The 21,966-nt window shown below is 47.1% G+C and overlaps 1 protein-coding gene across 2 annotated transcripts in view; it reads left to right on the forward strand.

The window, feature by feature from the left end:
* Positions 1-14,516: 14,516 nt before the first annotated feature.
* The window catches only part of TTLL4 (tubulin tyrosine ligase like 4), a 411,567-nt gene continuing 404,117 nt past the window's right edge, over positions 14,517-21,966 (forward strand). For both annotated transcript variants that reach the window (XM_078679201.1, XM_078679202.1), the window contains exon 1: positions 14,517-14,668. The gene's annotated coding sequence lies outside the window, so the exon portion shown is untranslated. The remainder of the gene's footprint in view (positions 14,669-21,966) is intronic.

Here is a 21,966-nt window from a genome sequence, read left to right on the forward strand (position 1 = left end):
GTGCCGTGCTGCATATCCAGGGGCCCGCTTATAACTTGACAATCCTTAGCACCCTCTCCAACACGAGTTACTACTTTTATATTGACATACTTACTAGAGGTACCATCACTACCGACAAGGCGATCATAGGTGTATCCAATAGGGGGCCCATTTCTCTGTATTGGGAGTCAGTCGACTCCATCCAAAGGGCTAAACCTATTGTAGGTAAAGGCACCATTCCACCCGGTCCCAGTGCCATGTCTGCCATGTCGCATACCAGGCATGGAACGGTAGTTAACCGTGGTCCAGTTACCTCCATTGTTCACATGCCTTAAGGAGGGGTAAAAGTGAGTCAGGGGCCTAGCTTCAGGCAAGGGGCAGTAATTAGGCATAGTCCAATTACCTCCATTATTCACATGCCTCAAGGGGGGATAAAAGAATGTCAGGGGTCTTACTTCAATGGATGATGAACCTGCATAAACGGTTTGTGAGCAGATATATCGGGTGGTAAGAGAACCCTCAAAAGAAACAACAATACAATCGCCCATAATGGTTTTATGTGTGGGGCCAATCCACGGTACCCTTCTTACCATAAGGATTTTACTTTTAGAGTCATTCGAAATGGGCTTATTCTCATTTAACCAATGTATTACCTTATTTTTTAAGGACAAAAAATTCTCCTCATATTGGTTATCTAACTCAGGAACCCCGGTTAGTACAATTACAAAGGGACTTGCATCGGGTGGAAGATCAATAAATCCCCCCCTAGGAATCTTGCTAGATTGGGCGGGGTGAACATTTTGAATAGTCTTTTCTGTTGTTTTACTCGATGAGGTCACCCTAGGGGTAGATACTGCACATACGGGGGGTTTGGGAACAGTCAATTTATTAGGACACACGTTTTTGGTACCCACAGTTCCTGTATTTACTACAAGGGCAGGACCTTTACCATTCTGAGTATTTGCATTATTATCTTTTGGAGGAACCAAAGGAGTAGCAGAGAAAGTAAAAACTTTGGTCACTCCACGATCAGCTACTTGTGGAACACTTGTTGAAGTAGTTTGCGTGACACCCATATTTGTTATAATAGGCACAGGGCAAATGGAAACATGAGAGCTGCTGATGGTAGCATCTCGGGGCTGTGATTTTATACCGCAAGTGTCTAAGCTGATACTAGACAAGGTGATTATACTTTTCTCCATTTCCATTAATTGGTTTTCAATACCAGATAGCCTAACTTCGAGTGGCCTTAACAACTTTTTTAGAGTGTCCCATACAGTTTTGACAAAATCCTCCCTCCCCCCCTCCGATTCTAGCAGGGATATATCTGTTTTCTCTGCCATTATAGCATCGTGCACATCAATGTTAATGACATCTGCTGTACTATTAGTTTCCTTCACATAACATGTTTTAGACAGCTCTATACTGGGTAAACACTGAGAAGATGGATCATTCGTACCCCCCTTCAGGTTCGAACCAGCTAATAAACACTGGCTTTGCGCCACTTTAGCTTTTTTCCTAAAATACGTTGACCCAAACGTACATTTTCTCTTTAAAATTGGCGTTACCTTAATGGGATACAAAACTTTATTGATGTCCTCAATGTCTTTGATTTCTTTGGCAGCAATGTCCTTCGGCGTAGTATCCATTTTAGGTGATACTTCAGGTATCGTCTTTTCTGGCGTTTCCTCACAACAGTCCAGTGAGACATTAAAAAATGGCAAGGTTTCCTTGGGAACAGGGTGTACCTCAACTGGAGTAACAAGTGATTTGGCAGCAGTAAAACGTTCCGGAGTCCTAGCTAAGGCAATACTGCCCAAGGATGATTTTTTGGCCAAGCCTAGATCAATGGAGAGTCTCCTTGCTTCCTCCAGCTCCAAGGAAACTCTATGCTGCAGTTTGGATATTTCATTATCAATACTTGTGTTGGTCCTTGTGATAAAGTCATCCAAAGGGCCTGTGACTTTTTAAACTTTTTTTGCCATGTGGCGAGTTACACGTGAAGACATTATTTAAAGGGTGCCCTGGGTAAAATAATGGACCATAAAAATCGATGCCTAAAATACAATAATGCAACCACGCGACCAAGAGAGGTGGCCCGGTCCGGTCTCTCTCGGTCTAGAACGGGCTAAAACGGGCCCGCCCTTGTCCCGGGCTTCTCCCGGCGCCCTCCCGCGCGCTCCCGCGCAGCGGGTTAAGCCACTTGTTTATATTAGCTGCTTGTGAGAGGGGCGGAGCGTGCAGGGAGAGCGGCCCAGGTGCTTTCAATTGGGTCTGGCGGGCGCTCCTGGGACTTGAAGTCCTGCGCCCGCACTCGCTCGCAGCCCTGCACGCGTCCCCGCTGTCCCTACCTCCCAGGTAAAGCAGTGGGCCACGGGTGCTGTTCTGTCCTCCTCTGTGCCAGGTAAGCCCCCAAGGGCGAAGCGGGACCCGCGGAGCGGGTACCGCAAGCAGTAGCTGAAGGTCCGGTGAGAAAAGCTGGAAAGCAGTTGCAAAGAGCGCTGTGCTGCTATTTAAAAAACGAAGTGGTGACACAGCGAGATCAGGCCGTGTAAAAGCTTAAATGCTGTTGATGGGAAATGGTGGGGCGGAGCGTGCAGGGAGAGCGGCCCAGGTGCTTTCAATTGGGTCTGGCGGGCGCTCCTGGGACTTGAAGTCCTGCGCCCGCATTCGCTCGCAGCCCTGCACGCGTCCCCGCTGTCCCTACCTCCCAGGTAAAGCAGTGGGCCACGGGTGCTGTTCTGTCCTCCTCTGTGCCAGGTAAGCCCCCAAGGGCGAAGCGGGACCCGCGGAGCGGGTACCGCAAGCAGTAGCTGAAGGTCCGGTGAGAAAAGCTGGAAAGCAGTTGCAAAGAGCGCTGTGCTGCTATTTAAAAAACGAAGTGGTGACACAGCGAGATCAGGCCGTGTAAAAGCTTAAATACTGTTGATGGGAAATGGTGGGGCGGAGCGTGCAGGGAGAGCGGCCCAGGTGCTTTCAATTGGGTCTGGCGGGCGCTCCTGGGACTTGAAGTCCTGCGCCCGCACTCGCTCGCAGCCCTGCACGCGTCCCCGCTGTCCCTACCTCCCAGGTAAAGCAGTGGGCCACGGGTGCTGTTCTGTCCTCCTCTGTGCCAGGTAAGCCCCCAAGGGCGAAGCGGGACCCGCGGAGCGGGTACCGCAAGCAGTAGCTGAAGGTCCGGTGAGAAAAGCTGGAAAGCAGTTGCAAAGAGCGCTGTGCTGCTATTTAAAAAACGAAGTGGTAATAGTTGATTATGCTACACGGTTTCCCGAGACTTTTCCATTGACGGCTACTACATCTAAACAAGTTGGTGAGAAAATTATTGAATTGTTTACTCGAATGGGGTTCCCCAAAGAAATCCCAACGGATCAGGGCACACCTTTTGTGTCAAAATTAATGAAAGAAATTTGCCACAACCTGAATATCCACCAGATTTGCACCTCTGTATACCATCCTCAGACGGACGGTCTGGTGGAAAGGTACAATCGCACCCTGAAGGCAACACTTAGGAAAATGATGGAAGTCAGCGGTCCGACTAGGACCAAATGCTGCCCCTAGCCTTATATACGATACGAGGTCAGAAACATAGCAGTATGGGAATATCACCTTTTGAACTGCTGTACGGTCGTCTCCCACGCTCTCTCCTAGAGATGACTAGAGATGCTTGGGAAAACGAGAATACGGAGGAAACGGCGGCCTCTCTAGATTATGCCAGGAATCTAAAATCCAGACTGGGTAAATTGAGAGAATTAGCCTTATCTCAATTAGCGGAGAGTCAGAAACGCCAGAAAATCGCCTACGATAGAGGAAAGAAATGGAGACAACTTGTCCTCGGTGACTGGGCGCTGGTTCTCCTCCCTTCTTCGATGCAGAAGTTTAGGGCAGAGTGGGTCGGTCCCTATAAAGTGGTTGATATCATTGGGAGAACGAGTTATAAGTTGCAGGTGACCCCGAACAAACAGCAAACGTATCATATCAATTTACTAAAAAAATGGTTGGGACAGCCACCTGCTAACGTACACTTGATCTCTGCACCCCAACGAAGCTCCTCTACTCGGGATCAGTTGATTCTCAATGACGAACTTACCACGCAACAACAGAAAGACCTGCAGGATGTACTCTTGAGACATGACTCCCTGTTTTCCAACACACCGGGTAGAACTACGCTAGCTGAACATTGTATTGACACTCCTCTTGGTCAAAAAGTAAAGATACGTCCCTATAGAGTCCCGGAGGCAAGAAGAGCCGCTATCAGAAAGGAAATTGATGACATGTTGGACTTGGGCGTTATTCGTCCCTCCAAGAGCGACTGGTCTGGTCCCATTGTAATGGTTCCAAAACCCGACGGAAGTCGACGTTTTTGCATGGACTTTCGGGCCCTTAATGACATTTCGACGTTCGATGCATATCCAATTCCTCGGGTTGACGAGCTTATTGAAAAACTGGGTGATGCCAAGTACATTACCACGCTCGACCTCACAAAGGGGTACTGGCAGGTGCCCCTTAAAGAAGACGACAGGAAAAAAACTGCTTTTTCAACTGAAGACGATCACTTCGAGTTTACGGTCCTTCCCTTCGGGTTGCACGGCGCCCCAGCAACATTTCAGCGCCTAATGAACAATGTCTTGAAAGGATTGACAAACTTTGCTTCTGCATATCTTGACGACAATGTCATCTATAGCCCTGATTGGTCCCCTCATGTTTCACACTTACTCACTGTTTTTAGGGTCTTGGAAAAAGCAGGTTTGAGAGTCAATGCGAAGAAATCCAAAGTAGCCTTTCAGAAAGTGAAATATTTGGGCTATTTACTTGGCCATGGTCTTATTGAACCACAGATAGAAAAGATTCGGGCCATTGCTGATACACACTTCCCCACGAACAGAAGAGAAATGAGGGCCTTCCTAGGCTTGGTTGGATACTACCGACGCTTCATACCTCAGTTTGCTCACGTGGCGGCTCCGCTCACGGACTCGCTGAAGCAACAAGGGAAATCGACAACTCCCATTAAGGCCACGACTGAGATGCAGGATGCTTTCCATAGGCTGAAGTCAATAATCACTTCTGCGATACAAAAGGGGATGACAGGGTCAGACTGATTTGCATATAGCCATGTCTGAACTGGGGTGGCTGAGTGAACTAAAGAATGGTGATGGATTAAACCCAGATCAGTTGACTGGGGGTGAGTGTTTGATTTGTTCAACCTCTCCGTCCATCATCCCCTTTTGTTTCGCTTTGTTCGCCCTAAGTGTGGCAGGGTATGCTCAGACGTGAGTCCCTTGTTCACTTAGCCACTGGATTCAAGACAGCCTGGCTGATGAGGATTATGAATCCGAAACCGGTCCCAGGATGCTTGTTTCCGGTCCAGGGAAGATATGGCTTGGCAGTTTGGGCTGGACTGTTCCCATGAGGCACAGGGTCAGACTGATTTGCATATAGCCATGTCTGAACTGGGGTGGCTGAGTGAACTAAAGAATGGTGATGGATTAAACCCAGATCAGTTCACTGGGGGTGAGTGTTTGATTCGTTCAAACTCTCTGTCCATCATTCCCTTTTGTTTCAATTTGTTCGCCTAAGTGTGGCAGAGTATGCTCAGACGCGAGTCCCTTGTTCACTTGGCCACTGGATTCAAGATAGCCTGGCTGATGAGGATTATGAATCCGAAACCGGTCCCAGGATGCTTGTTTCCGGTCCAGGGAAGACATGGCTTGGCAGTTCGGGCTGGACTGTTCCCATGAGGCACAGGGTCAGACTGATTTGCATATAGCCATGTCTGAACTGGGGTGGCTGAGTGAACTAAAGAATGGTGATGGATTAAACCCAGATCAGTTGACTGGGGGTGAGTGTTTGATTTGTTCAAACTCTCCGTCCATCATCCCCTTTTGTTTCGAATAATCACTTCCGCGCCAGTCCTTACTTCCCCGGATTTTTCGAAGCCTTTTGTTTTACACACCGACGCATCAGACTATGGCATTGGCGCGGTACTTTCCCAGATGGGATCAGATGATCATGAGCATCCAATATTGTATATAAGCAGAAAACTTTTTCCTTGTGAACTAAAATATGCAACGGTTGAAAAAGAATGTCTCGCCATTAAATGGGCAGTGGAGAAACTTGCATATTATTTGGAAGGACACGAATTTTCATTGTATACTGACCATGCCCCCCTATTGTGGATGGCTCGCAACAAATCAAACAACCCTAGGGTTTTGAGGTGGTTTCTGTCCCTACAACCCTATAAATTCACTGTACATCATCGTAAAGGTGTCGACAATGTTGGGGCTGACTTTCTATCACGCCACCCACTCACCGATCGTGAGTGTCTAAGGGGGGAGGTGTGTAACGGAGTGACACTGCAAGTACCCGATATTGTTTCCCCTTCAACTCCCCTCTTCTACCCTTCACAGAATCTCGAAGCCACAGACAGCACGCCAGAGACCGACGAGAGACACTGGCCCTTTAACGAAGAAACTGTAGAGGAGTGGGCGGGGCTGTACACTAACGCGGAGACGTCTTATACGGAGGAACGCCAACACCAGGTGTGCTTGTTCACCCGGAGAGGAGAAGACGTGTGGAGAGAAGTCGAAGAGGAGAGAACGACTACGGAGACGGAGCCAGAACGAAGGGTCGACCCCGAACCTGAAGAAGTGAGAGGAGTGAGAACGGACGACAAGCCAGGAGGCCAACGGTTTCACGAATCGCCCCGCCACACACCCAGGGGAGGTGTGTGGCTGTCCCAGGTACGCAATACGATCCAGAACTGGGTGGGTCGTAAGGGCACTTCGAATAGTTAAACCTGACCCGGCTTTTGACCTGGTGTACCCTTTTCCTTGAGCACTTCCTTGCACTATAATTAGTACGCTACCGAGAGGGTCACACGGGTTAATGTGTCTTCACTCCCTTTTCCTTGCACCTGTAAATATTTAAAGCACCCCACTGATGGAAGACTGTTTCTGTCTCTTTACACAGAGAGCCAAGACGGATCCTGACGTAAAGCCTCGAAGAAGCCCGGAGGTGTTTCGTCGGCTGGACCCGTCTGAACGACATCATAGGAGGCCGAGTAGAAGCAGGTCGCCGCGACGGAATACGTCCTCAAGAAAGAAGTGTACTGATCACTTACTTACTTTAATAAAACCCGTTAAAACTAAGACCCGCCTGTTGCTGATTCCTCTTGACCCCGTCACAGTGGTGGAGAATGCGGGCAGCAACACCATCTGTATAGAAAAGATGGAATCCGTCGTTCAACAGTTAGTGAAGGGGCAAGAGAGACTTGAGTGGGTAGTAGAACAACAATTAACGTCAGCCCAAGCTGATCGGGATATTTGGAAGAAAGCCTTTGAAGCCCACTCAGAAGTGTTACCTCCCTGTACTGACCCCGTACAAAGAACAGTGAATGTAGAAAGACCAGTCACCCATGGCGCACCAACGGTTTCCCTCCAAAAATATCAAACGGGAGAAGACCCCGATTCGTTCCTATTAAATTTTGAAAGAGCCGCTAGAGCATGCGGCTGGCCTATCAGTAAGTGGCCCTTCTTCCTAGCGCCTCTACTAGGAGGCGAAGCACAGGCCGCGTACCAGGTCGCAAATCCCACTGGAGACACTCCGTATGCTGACATTAAAAAAATAATATTAGACCATCTTGGATTAGACGCAGAAGCATATAGACTGAGATTCCGAAAAGAGAGAGGAAACCCGGGAGAGAATCCAAAAACTCTGTTTGTTAGATTAAAAATGGCAGCCGATAAGTGGCTCACTCCCACAACCAGCAGTAAAGAAGAAATACTAGATCGCATATATCTGGAACAGTTTCTAGAGGCTCTCCCCTATGCAACACAAAAGTGGCTTTGACAACACCATAACTTAACCACCAAGCAAGCGGTCGAAATGGCTTCGACATTTTCCCGAGCTCAACCTAAAAATCCAAATTGGGACTATGAAAAGTTTAACAAGACAAATACGAAAATAAGTTGGGACAATGAAAAGCCTGCCAGACCAATGCAGAAAAATGAAAAACGTGTACCGAGACCAGTAGACTCTTTCCGTCCTCCACCTGGAGAACGGAACATACAGGGCCATCAGAACCACAATGTTTTGACTGCGGAAATTGGGGTCATATCGCACGGTTATGCCCTAAAAAAAAAGTCAAGAAGAACCGATGGAGGTCGGATATCTACCCCGGGCTGTGCTATATTCCGCCGAAATGGGAGCCACATACAGAGTAAGTGTTAAAGTGAATGGTTCATCAGTACAAGCGCTCCTAGATTCAGGCTGTAGGCAGTCGGTTATTCAATCTCAACATGTACCCCTTGACCAGTACATTCCCCAAAAGAAAGTTAATATCAAGTGCATACATGGCGATGTTAAGCATTACCCTTTGGCCAATGTACCAATCCAACCGGCCCTGGGAAAACCTGATACTATTAGGGTAGGCGTCCTAACAACCCTCCCCGAAGACTTGATTATTGGAACAGACAACCCGAGGTTTTTGCAAATGTTTAAAAAAACTTTGGAACAGGGATCGTACATTCAATCTCAAAGTGTTTTGCAACCAAAATCTGTATCCAAAGAAAACAACTATCCCAAAACTACTGGTGATGTACTACGCTTTGTAAAACTCTCTGAAAATGCCACGTCACCCACAAAAGGGTCATGTAAAGCAGCTGGTTATGACCTATACAGTGCTTATGACTATACTATCCCTCCTCAGGAAAAAGAGCTCATAAAAACAGATATTCAAATTGCCGTACCTTCAGACTGCTACGGAAGAATCGCTCCACGATCTGGCCTAGCGGCAAAACATTTCATTGATGTAGGAGCTGGAGTCATTGACGAAGACTACAGGGGAAATGTCGGAATTATACTCTTTAACTTTGGAAGAAAAGAGTTTCAAATAAGGAAAGGTGATCTAGTAGCACAACTAATTTGTGAACAAGTATCATACCCCTCTTTAGAGGAACGACCTATGTTGGATGAAACAGAACGAGGTACAGGAGGGTTTGGTTCAACCGACAAGCAAAGTGAGAACATTCCAGCGTTGCTCTCCCCAGATCCGTGGGTCATAGATAAAATTTTCCGTTTTGCACAAATTAACGATGCGACCCTCTATAATACCTGGGAACAAGCTCACGAAACTCAGGCTGAAGATCGCAATGTTTTTCCTAAATTTGTAATACAAAACTATCTATTGTACAGACAAGCTAAACCGGATGATACTCTTCAACTCCTGGTACCTGTGTCTTTTCGAGATCAAGTCCTGTTCTTTGGACACAGTCATTTGCTTGCAGGACATACAGGTTACGAGAAAACGACGCAAAATATCTTAAATAATTTTTTTGGGCCGGGCATATATAAGGACACCTCTGTGTACTGCAAGGAGTGCGGAATATGTCAAAAGAAAAACATGACCAAGCCACCGTCAGTCCCCTTACAGCCCTTACCTATCATTGGTAAACCATTCGAGAGAGTCGGAATGGACATCATTGGACCTTTACCCAAAACCAGAAAAGGCTTCCAACATGTTCTGGTAATAGTTGATTATGCTACACGGTTTCCCGAGGCTTTTCCATTGACGGCTACTACATCTAAACAAGTTGGTGAGAAAATGATTGAATTGTTTACTCGAATGGGGTTCCCCAAAGAAATCCCAACGGATCAGGGCACACCTTTTGTGTCAAAATTAATGAAAGAAATTTGCCACAACCTGAATATCCACCAGATTTGCACCTCTGTATACCATCCTCAGACGGACGGTCTGGTGGAAAGGTACAATCGCACCCTGAAGGCAACACTTAGGAAAATGATGGAAGTCAGCGGTTCCGACTAGGACCAAATGCTGCCCCTAGCCTTATATACGATACGAGGTCAGAAACATAGCAGTATGGGAATATCACCTTTTGAACTGCTGTACGGTCGTCTCCCACGCTCTCTCCTAGAGATGACTAGAGATGCTTGGGAAAACGAGAATACGGAGGAAACGGCGGCCTCTCTAGATTATGCCAGGAATCTAAAATCCAGACTGGGTAAATTGAGAGAATTAGCCTTATCTCAATTAGCGGAGAGTCAGAAACGCCAGAAAATCGCCTACGATAGAGGAAAGAAATGGAGACAACTTGTCCTCGGTGACTGGGCGCTGGTTCTCCTCCCTTCTTCGACGCAGAAGTTTAGGGCAGAGTGGGTCGGTCCCTATAAAGTGGTTGATACCATTGGGAGAACGAGTTATAAGTTGCAGGTGACCCCGAACAAACAGCAAACGTATCATATCAATTTACTAAAAAAATGGTTGGGACCGCCACCTGCTAACGTACACTTGATCTCTGCACCCCAACGAAGCTCCTCTAATCGGGATCAGTTGATTCTCAATGACGAACTTACCACGCAACAACAGAAAGACCTGCAGGATGTACTCTTGAGACATGACTCCTTGTTTTCCAACACACCGGCTAGAACTACGCTAGCTGAACTTTGTATTGACACTCCTCTTGGTCAAAAAGTAAAGATACGTCCCTATAGAGTCCCGGAGGCAAGAAGAGCCGCTATCAGAAAGGAAATTGATGACATGTTGGACTTGGGCGTTATTCGTCCCTCCGAGAGCGACTGGTCTGGTCCCATTGTAATGGTTCCAAAACCCGACGGAAGTCGACGTTTTTGCATGGACTTTCGGGCCCTTAATGACATTTCGACGTTCGATGCATATCCAATTCCTCAGGTTGACGAGCTTATTGAAAAACTGGGTGATGCCAAGTACATTACCACGCTCGACCTCACAAAGGGGTACTGGCAGGTGCCCCTTAAAGAAGACGACAGGAAAAAAACTGCTTTTTCAACTGAAGACGGTCACTTCGAGTTTACGGTCCTTCCCTTCGGGTTGCACGGCGCCCCAGCAACATTTCAGCACCTAATGAACAATGTCTTGAAAGGATTGACAAACTTTGCTTCTGCATATCTTGACGACATTGTCATCTATAGCCCTGATTGGTCCTCTCATGTTTCACACTTACTCACTGTTTTTAGGGTCTTGGAAAAAGCAGGTTTGAGAGTCAATGCGAAGAAATCCAAAGTAGCCTTTCAGAAAGTGAAATATTTGGGCTATTTACTTGGCCATGGTCTTATTGAACCACAGATAGAAAAGATTCGGGCCATTGCTGATACACACTTCCCCACGAACAGAAGAGAAATGAGGGCCTTCCTAGGCTTGGTTGGATACTACCGACGCTTCATACCTCAGTTTGCTCACGTGGCGGCTCCGCTCACGGACTCGCTGAAGCAACAAGGGAAATCGACAACTCCCATTAAGGCCACGACTGAGATGCAGGATGCTTTCCATAGGCTGAAGTCAGTAATCACTTCTGCGATACAAAAGGGGATGACAGGGTCAGACTGATTTGCATATAGCCATGTCTGAACTGGGGTGGCTGAGTGAACTAAAGAATGGTGATGGATTAAACCCAGATCAGTTGACTGGGGGTGAGTGTTTGATTTGTTCAACCTCTCCGTCCATCATCCCCTTTTGTTTCGCTTTGTTCGCCCTAAGTGTGGCAGGGTATGCTCAGACGTGAGTCCCTTGTTCACTTGGCCACTGGATTCAAGATAGCCTGGCTGATGAGGATTATGAATCCGAAACCGGTCCCAGGATGCTTGTTTCCGGTCCAGGGAAGACATGGCTTGGCAGTTCGGGCTGGACTGTTCCCATGAGGCACAGGGTCAGACTGATTTGCATATAGCCATGTCTGAACTGGGGTGGCTGAGTGAACTAAAGAATGGTGATGGATTAAACCCAGATCAGTTGACTGGGGGTGAGTGTTTGATTTGTTCAAACTCTCCGTCCATCATCCCCTTTTGTTTCGAATAATCACTTTTGCGCCAGTCCTTACTTCCCAGGATTTTTCTAAACCTTTTGTTTTACACACCGACGCATCAGACTATGGCATTGGCGCGGTACTTTCCCAGATGGGATCAGATGATCATGAGCATCCAATATTGTATATAAGCAGAAAACTTTTTCCTCGTGAACTGAAATATGCAACGGTTGAAAAAGAATGTCTCGCCATTAAATGGGCAGTGGAGAAACTTGCATATTATTTGGAAGGACACGAATTTTCATTGTATACTGACCATGCCCCCCTATTGTGGATGGCTCGCTACAAATCAAACAACCCTAGGGTTTTGAGGTGGTTTCTGTCCCTACAACCCTATAAATTCACTGTACATCATCGTAAAGGTGTCGACAATGTTGGGGCTGACTTTCTATCACGCCACCCACTCACCGATCGTGAGTGTCTAAGGGGGGAGGTGTGTAACGGAGTGACACTGCAAGTACCCGATATTGTTTCCCCTTCAACTCCCCTCTTCTACCCTTCACAGAATCTCGAAGCCACAGACAGCACGCCAGAGACCGAGGAGAGACACTGGCCCTTTAACAAAGAAACTGTAGAGGAGTGGGCGGGGCTGTACACTAAGGCGGAGACGTCTTATACGGAGGAACGCCAACACCAGGTGTGCTTGTTCATCCAGAGAGGAGAAGACGTGTGGAGAGAAATCGAAGAGGAGAGAACGACTACGGAGACGGAGCCAGAACGAAGGGTCGACCCCGAACCTGAAGAAGTGAGAGGAGTGAGAACGGACGACAAGCCAGGAGGCCAACGGTTTCACGAATCGCCCCGCCACACACCCAGGGGAGGTGTGTGGCTGTCCCAGGTACGCAATACGATCCAGAACTGGGTGGGTCGTAAGGGCACTTCGAATAGTTAAACCTGACCCGGCTTTTGACCTGGTGTACCCTTTTCCTTGAGCACTTCCTTGCACTATAATTAGTACGCTACCGAGAGAGTCACACGGGTTAATGTGTCTTCACTCCCTTTTCCTTGCACCTGTAAATATTTAAAGCACCCCACTGACGGAAGACTGTTTCTGTCTCTTTACACAGAGAGCCAAGACGGATCCTGACGTAAAGCCTCGAAGAAGCCCGGAGGTGTTTCGTCGGCTGGACCCGTCTGAACGACATCATAGGAGGCCGAGTAGAAGCAGGTCGCCGCGACGGAATACGTCCTCAAGAAAGAAGTGTACTGATCACTTACTTACTTTAATAAAACCCGTTAAAACTAAGACCCGCCTGTTGCCGATTCCTCTTGACCCCGTCACAGTTGCCCATTCCCTAAATATTCTAGGACTGGTGCTAGAATAGTAAATACGCCTCCTGGAATACTTGAGGGTAAGTTGCCCTTTCCCTAAATATTCTAGGACTGGTGCTAGAATAGTAAATACGCCTCCTGGAATACTTGAGGGTAAGTTGCCCTTTCCCTAAATATTCTAGGACTGGTGCTAGAATAGTAAATACGCCTCCTGGAATACTTGAGGGTAAGTTGCCCTTTCCCTAAATATTCTAGGACTGGTGCTAGAATAGTAAATACGCCTCCTGGAAGCCTTTAGGGTAAGTTGCCCTTTCCCTAAATATTCTAGGACTGGTGCTAGAATAGTAAATACGCCTCCTGGAAACCTTGAGGGGAAGTTACACTTTCCCTAAATATTCTAGGACTGGGGCTAGAATAGTAAATACGCCTCCTGGAATACTTGAGGGTAAGTTTCCCTTTCCCTAAATATTCTAGGACTGGTTCTAGAATAGTAAATAAGCCTCCTGGAATAGTTGAGGGGAAGTTGCCCTTTCCCTAAATATTCTAGGATTGGAGTTAGAATAGTAAATGCGATCTCTATCCTGCACGCCTACTGCTGCTCAGAGGGCCCAATTTAAGGCAACAAAAAGGGACAAACAGCTGCTACTCCACTCCCCGCCCCGCTCTGGGGCAGATGCCCAGCCGCCGACCTCACAGCTGTCCAAAGTTGCTTCACTTTGTTCTGTCACAGGTCAAAGAAAGGTTAGCGTTCTAGATTCTTTTCAGCGTTCGGTGATGACAAGGCAACGACTGGCAGATAAAGATGGCCGCCGTAGACGGTACATGCCGTGTGACAACGTGGCGGCCATCGCCGAGTGGAGCAAACTCCTCCCGTCCTATATACGGCACATATATACAATTCACTCTGTGGAAAGCACACCTTTTTTTAAAGTAATATAATTTGCTTGATAGTGTTCCGCATATGTTTTACACTTGGTGCTAAATATCGTAACACTCCTGGGGCGAAATATTCAAATGTGTGTATTTGCTTTTCAGTTTATACAGTAAACAAATGACGGGTGCCGGAGCAGTCCTCCTTCGCTGCTTACCGGGCGATTTCCATACGGCAGGCAGGAATCACCGTCAGGGCTCCTTGGTTCTCAATGCTGCGTGACGTCAACCGTTGTATGATTTATTTTAAAAAAACAGTGGACATTTTGGGGAAGTTTTGCTCCTGTTAAATATAAGTTTGAAGCGCATAATTCTCAGTGTACGCTTAGAAATAATTCTATAGGTACATTAAGTGTTAAACTTTAACTGAATCAGTCGGCGCTCTCAGTTCACTACCAGATCGCCGCCCGCTACCATCGAGACGTTGTCATTCTAAGATGGCCGCCGCGGGCTCGATGCCATCCCCCGGCCCGCGTCCTTCTTCTGTGTCAGCGGCGCCTCGCCAGTGACGGCCGTGGCGCTGCTATCCGGGCCGTGCGTGCCGCCGCGTGCGGTTGCCAGGGGAGCCAGCTTCCCGCGCAGGAACCGGAAAAAGACCCGCGGCGGTACCGGGAAGAGTTGGCAGCCCGGCCCCGGTGAGTGCGGGGCATGGCGGGAGGAGTGGTCCTGTTCCCTGCAGAAGCCTGTCTCTGCTTGTTTCCACCTCACCCCCGGTGTTGTCCGGCCCCCCCCTCTCCCGCTGGTCCCACCCGGAGGCCTCCTTCAGAGGCGCCCTCTTTGCTTGACTTTCCTCCCCGTTGGGGGTGGTTCTAGTCCTAACCCCGTTGCACAGACGCCCCCCTTCACCTCGGTCCCGCACTTAAGTTCAGGAAGTGCTCCTTCACAGGGCTCCTCCCTCCCAAGTTCAAGGAGCCCCTCCAGGCAGCCCTGCCTGCAGCAGGCCCCCACCCTAAGCCACAGTGGTGCCAGGCACACCCGCTGACCACAGTTCAGGAACTTCCTACACCTCCACTCACCCAGGGGAAACTTCACCAGGCGGCACTGTCTGGAAGCAGCCACCTCGCCCCATCCCAGAGGGATCACCCCTCCGCCCCCAGAAAGACCCCCCTCCCCCCACCAGAAAGATTTAACCCCCCCCCCGTTCCCTACACCGGCCCCAGCACACTGCATGAATAACAGCAAACCCTCCACCAAAGCCTGCTCTGCTGGGAACTTGCCTTTGGACCTGAGCCCCAGAGTTTGTTAGATCGAAGCTCCCTCTCCATAGCTTCCAGCCTATGCTCTTACTTCCATTCGTGCTCATGATCATGAATGAATGGCACTTTTTATAGGCGGTGTATGAATGCAGAGTCACCCTGCTATGTTTATTTGGAGTAAGGCCTATTGAACGGACGTGGACACTTGAAGGATTTAATTGATGAATTACCAGAAAAGTCTATGCGCCGTCCCCGTACTTGAGTTGATTATCCTTACGCGTTCTTCCAGTTATATGTAATTTGTTAGCACATACGCATACCGTGGCAGTGTGTGCTCAAAAGTAACTGACCCTCAGCAGTAAATACGCTGTTATGTGTTGCATTTTTACATTATTTGCAACAATTGCCAAAAATGGCAACACCTGGAAATGCCTTGAAAGAGTTCAGTACTCCATGTACATTACAGTCCCTGCTTGCCAAATGATACAGTTTAGGGTGCAGAGATGCACTCAGATTTTCGCATGAACAAATCTGCATATGCACATTGGCTCATGCTAAAATGCAGTTCACAAATATTTTCTAGCAGTACAATTTCTTGGCCAACTTCTGTTAATTTTTGTGAATTCACAAAAGTTATATATCTGCAAGGACGTATACCATGGGTGCACTTTTGAGACTTTCTTTAATAATTGGGCCCCTAGTTAACCATGACCTTTTCTGTTCATTATATTTCTCTTTTTTTTCTCCTCTCTCTTTTCCTACCCCCCCCCCCCCCCCCTGCCGCCGTCCCCCAGAGCATATCGGTACATAAAGTAGTTTTGTTCATTGTCAGGACCTACTATGGGAATGTGTGCTTTTTGAGGCCAAAAACAATGTTTGCTTTTGCCAGTGTTTGTTATAATGGTGAGGGCCCTGCAGCTCCCACACCAATATGGTTTTACAAAAACCATGCCAAAACAAGTCACATAATGACAACCAAAATGCTGACCATCCATTTCAGACCTGCTGGCTTTGCCAATGCTTGTTTCCCCCCCATTATGAATATATTTGAGAAATGCTAGCATACATCAACATATTTTACTAAATGATGTTGCATAGAAATGGTACTTAAAATTTGACAGTACTTTAGCCAAACGTTTTTTCCCCATTTTTTGGTGAACATTATTTTGAAAGCAAAGACTCCCCAAGCTTGCTTTTAATCTACTGCTAATATTTCCATCTCAGACAGCATACTGGGAGCATTATACATAGCCTCATATTGCTAAACTTTGAAAACGTGTGAACACATTTTTATAGTGGAACCACTGTCAGTAGTGCAGTCCGAGCTTACAACATTTACTTAGAGCGTTCACCCTTATAATAAAGGCTTTGCATTAATAAACCATGAATACAAGTTGGAAAGGCATTAACACATGAGCACAAATATTACCTTAACTACAGACAATGCTCTTCCCTGATCCTCACTGTAAACTGGCAGCCAAAGAGCTTGTGCTGTCGGGGGTTGGGCCTACTTGTCCCAAGAACAAAATACACATTAAAACTTGTTGCTCTTGACCCTAAACAATATGTCCTGGGCGTCGGGCTATCGGAATTCCACATCCCTGTTTCAACATTGTCATTTCACCAACCAAGAAAGTATTCGTGTTTTATCATAAAACGCAGCCTTTCTGTACCATTTGCTCAATAAAAAGTACATTTGGACTTCAGAGCTGCCCTAACTATATGTAGCGTGCAAATTTAGACCACCACAGGAATAATTCATTTGCTTGTGTTTTGTATATTTTCCTTTCCTAGATGGACATGTCTGCCCAAATATAACAAAGGGAATAAATGTATTTATTACCCATCGTCTTATGTCTCTGTAGCACCACAGAAACTATTAAACCCAGGTCTTGCCAGCTGTGTGATGTCCATGTTGCTTTTCTCCTGTCAGTGCCCTGCCAGCGTGCCAGTGCTCCTATAAGTGTGAACGCTAACCCTTAACAGTGCACTGTTAATGCACACCACCTCTCGTAATACGAGCTCTCTACCAGCCTCAACAGCAGTCTGTCGGTTCCAAATTTCTCCCAGTAGTGCTCTGTTAATGCAAAATCCCTCGACGTAGCATCTTGATAGTAATAATGACACCACAGTGCGTGCTTCCTTCCTCTAGCAGAGCCATAACAAAGCTCAAAGATCCAAGCAGTGTGATACTGTCGGAAGAAATAATGCATTTATTGTTCAGCTTACAAGTGTAAGCCATCCAGTAGAAAATTCATATAATATAGAAGTTTAAAACATCGCGTTGAAGGTTAGGTTTGATAAGATAATTTTATAAAAAATGTTATACTTGCACAATAGTAAAACGGCCAAATGACAAATGTATTACAAAGCGAACACAAGGAGATCATGGACGGAGCGCTGAAAGTTTTCAGACACTCACAGTACGCGATCACCCAGCTGGAAGGCGCCCCCCCCTTGTTTCTCCGTTCACCTAGCTGGATGGCCCCACCCCCTTGTTTCTCCGTTCACCCAGCTGGAAGCCCCCCCCTTGTTTCTCCGTTCACCCAGCTGGAAGCCCCCCACCCTTGTTTCTCCGTTCACCCAGCTGGAAGGCCCCCCTGTTTTCTCCGTTCACCCAGCTGGAAGCCCCCCCCCTTGTTTCTCCGTTCACCCAGCTGGAAGGCCCCCCCCTTGTATCTCCGATCACCCAGCTGGAAGGCCCCCCCCTTGTATCTCCGATCACCCAGCTGGAAGGCCCCCCCCTTGTATCTCCGATCACCCAGCTGGAAGGACCCCCTTAGATCGCCGTTCACTCAGTTGGAAGGGCCCCTCTTGGATCTTCGTTCACTCAGCTGGCAGGGCCCCCCTTTGTATCTCCAGTCACCCAGCTGGAAGGGCCCCCTTTGTATCTCCAATCGCCCAGCTAGAATGGCCCACTTTGTATCTCTGATCACCCAGCTGGAAGGGGCCCCCTTTCTACATCCGATCACCCAGCTGGAAGGCCCCCTCCCTGTATCTCCATGGCAAGCGAGATGAAATTTGGGTTCTTTAAGGCATCATTTTCACATGTGGGCTAGCACTGTGAGTGTAAATCCCAGTTTCTTCTCGTTTGCCATGCTGAATGGCTGCAGTATTCTGGCTGTGGGTCAGCTGACAACCAAGTAACCTTACTAAACCCAGGCATTTCTGAAACTAGACACCCAAGGGAGTCCGGGAAGGTGTGACTTGCATGAATCTAACCATTTTTTTTTTTAGCCAGATTATGTGCAGGCCATTTGACTTCGCAGTGGCACCAGGTTTGATCTATTCTTGTCACGGGTGCTAGGCTACGCCACTTGTCGGGTAGAGTTTTTTTTATCGGGGGAGGTGTAAGAATACAAAATACTGAACATTTTAAATGTATTTGTATTTCTTTCCATTTTTGTGTTTGCAATGTAAGCTGGTGTGCAGGAAAAAACACATTTTGCTACATGCTCTCTGAAAAATGTGATAGTGCTGTGACACCAAATTCAGAGTTTTTCAGATAATCACTATTCCCAAACTGTGCATGTAGAGCACATTTTTATAATATAGTTTTCCTTCATAGTCATTTTTAATGCATTAGATTTTGCCATTTTATTTGCTGCATACAACGAAGAATCGTTATTATCTGCAGCTCAATTATTGGCTTAGCGTATTACAAGTTTTTTGGGCACCCACCAAAACCTATAAATCCGTGCTACAAGATGGGCAATTAGCATGTTGCTATGTATTGCGTGTGTAAATCTGTCACCAGGGCAAAACATTTTTTTTCTTCATTTTTTTTATTTCAACAATTAGTTTCTATAAATGAATGTGTTTAGAGAGAGCACATATACTCCTAGGAGTGTCCCAGTAATACAGACTAACAGTACAAGTAGATAACAATTAAGCAAAAACAAGTAAACAGGTTTTAAGATTTTTTTCCTGAAGGAAAACTCTGACCTCGCCAAACGAAGCTCTTCCGGAAGCTGACTCCATGCCTGCATGGCCAAATGGGGGGAAAGAGCGATCTTTCGTTCTGACCTGCCTAACCCTCTGAACCACACCAGAGAAGAACGTGAAGAGAGCAAGACCCCTGCTGGGTATTTGTTTACCAGTCTAGATATCAAATACTGAGGGCCTGCCCAAAAGAAGGCCTTTTGGGCCAAAACTAACATTTTTGTAGAGAATTCTCTACTGGCAGCCAGTGTAGTGATTGCAAATGAGAAGACATAGTTATTGACAACTAAGTTCGAAGATTAGACATGCGTCTGCATTTTAAGCGACCTAAAGTCTTCTAATCAGATAATCTGGGAGACCTAGATACAGAACATTTGCAAAATCTAAGCTAGAGGTGATAAGAGCATAAACCCCGGTACCCACCACAGCAGACACCTGCGGTTGGAATGACCACTGGTTGTCGAACCTTACCCCTAAATTCTGAACAACCACCGAAGATGTAGGAGGGGACCTATCAGGCCAGCAAATTCAACCACCAGTCCGCTTTGAAAGACCCAAACAATAGAGTTTCAGTCTTTTTTGTTGTTGTTTTTTTAGAATTCTATTTTATTGAAAAAAGCATCGGTTCAAATAAACAGTATAGAGGACACAAAGTGGATAAATAATAAGGACTTACGGAGGAGGAGGATTGCATTTCAACATAAGAGGGGAACATCACAGGATAAAGGGGATATTTGGTTCAGAGCAATCAGGAGGCGTACAGATTTCACCCGATAACTATTCCAAGAGCTCCAGATACGCTCCCATTTTTTGGGGATCCCCTAGCGACATATACCGTCTTCTCCCTAAACATACACCAGTCAAGGGGTCTCTCCCAGGTCTCCAACGTAGGTGGTTTAGCAACTCCCCATAACTGTGCAATGTTTCTCTTGGCTATCATGAATCTCAGGGTAGCCCATTGTGTCTGGTGAGTGTTAAGATACGTGGGTTCCCATATTTTGAGGCGGTAATGCCTCGCCTCCGATAAAAGACCGGTGTGTAGTACCGCGAAAATTGCCTTGTGTTCCTCGTGCCAGAAAGAGCTGACAAACTTATTTATTTTATTTAGTTTGGACATTTTTAGAGCGCACTGTTACCCTGAGGTGTCCTGGCGCTGAGTGATCACTAGCGGGCGTGGGAATGAGAGTTAGTGTGAGTAAAGCCAGGTTTTAAGGGCCCTTAAATTCCCATATGTGCAAAAAGGTTCCTAGTTGACCGCATCCCCTCCTGCAATCCCCTTTCAGTGACCCCCATATGAATCAAGCATGGCCCGGTGATGTACACACGGTGAAGGATTCTTTGCCGTAGCAGTCTAAGGCGCCCCTTTATGGCGACCACTCTAGGGAAAGACCCTCTCTTGCCAGTCTTCATCATCCATCTCAATCCCATCTCCCGTCCACTTCTCCCTTAATGCTTGTAGGGGATCAGTCATATTGTTTATCAGTTTTCTGTATATTAGGAAAATCGTCTTTTCGGGAAGGTGGCCATCTAGGATTCTGTTCTCTAAAGGTGAGGCTTCAGGAGGGGTTGTGCCTGTAGGTAAGAGCGTTCGGAGTGAGTGTAGGATTTGGGCATAATGGAAGTATTCTTGGGCTGCTAGGTCATATTTAGCCTGTAGTGTGTTGAAAGATTTAACTCCCCCTTCCTCCCAAAGGTCTTTGATTTGTGTAATGCCAATGAGGTCCCATCTGTCGAAGCCTTTCGATCTCCATAGGCTGCCCAAAGATTCAGAGTCCCAAAGGGGGGTCGACAACGACAGTTTACATCCCCACCCAAGAGAATTGGTTGCGTTGTGCCAAATCTGGACCGAATCCTTGGTGGGGCCCGACAAAATGCATTTATTGGGCCATGAATAGAGTGCCCTGTTATTGTTACCTCCAGGGAGGAGCCATTTGTCCATCGCGTAGCCAGGGTCGTCCGCTCGTCCATAAGTGCCGTGGTTTATGGCGGCCAAGTGTGCAGCCCACTAGTATTTTTTTAATGTCCGGAAGGCTTATGCCACCATCGTACAAGTTTAGGGTCAATTTATTTAGGGCGATGCGTGGTTTACCATCCCAAAGCAATTCTCTCTGAAGACACTCTATTTCTTTAAAATATTGTGTGGGTACCAGGTCAAGAGCATTTTGCAATGTGTAGAGAAAGCGGGACAAGGACATCATTTTAAACAGGGCTGCTCTTCCTAATAGAGAGAGGGGAAGCGACTTCCAACGTTTAACATCCTTTTTGAGTCTATGCAGGGCCGGGAGGAGATTTTGTAAATATCGGACTGAGGAATCTTGAGAAATAAAAATGCCTAGGTATTTAAAGCCCGCTGTATTGATCTGGATTGGGCAATTTCCAAGGGGGGTAGGAGGATTTCCCCTAAGGGCGAATAATAAGGATTTATCCCAATTGACCTGAATCCAGAGAATCTACCGAAGACTGCCAGGTCAAGTCAAGTCAATAAATGTATATAGCGCTCTACATACCCAGAGGGTCTCAAGGCGCTTGAGGAAGGGTGGGGACTTACTTGTCGAATAACCACGTTTTAAGTTGCTTTCTGAATGCTAGGTGGTTCTGAGTAAGGCGGAGGTGAGTGGGAAGTGAGTTCCAGGTTTTAGCTGCCAGGTAGGAGAAGGATCTACCTCCCATGGTGGTTTTGTTGATGCGGGGTACAGTGGCAAGGGCTTTGTTGGAGGATCATAGCTGGCGGGAGGGGGTGTAGAAGGACAGTCGTGTGTTGAGGCATTCGGGTCCGATTTCGTAGAGTGCTTTGT

The sequence above is a fragment of the Lissotriton helveticus genome, chromosome 3_1 (assembly GCF_964261635.1).
Source record: "Lissotriton helveticus chromosome 3_1, aLisHel1.1, whole genome shotgun sequence".
Lineage (NCBI taxonomy): Eukaryota > Metazoa > Chordata > Amphibia > Caudata > Salamandridae > Lissotriton > Lissotriton helveticus.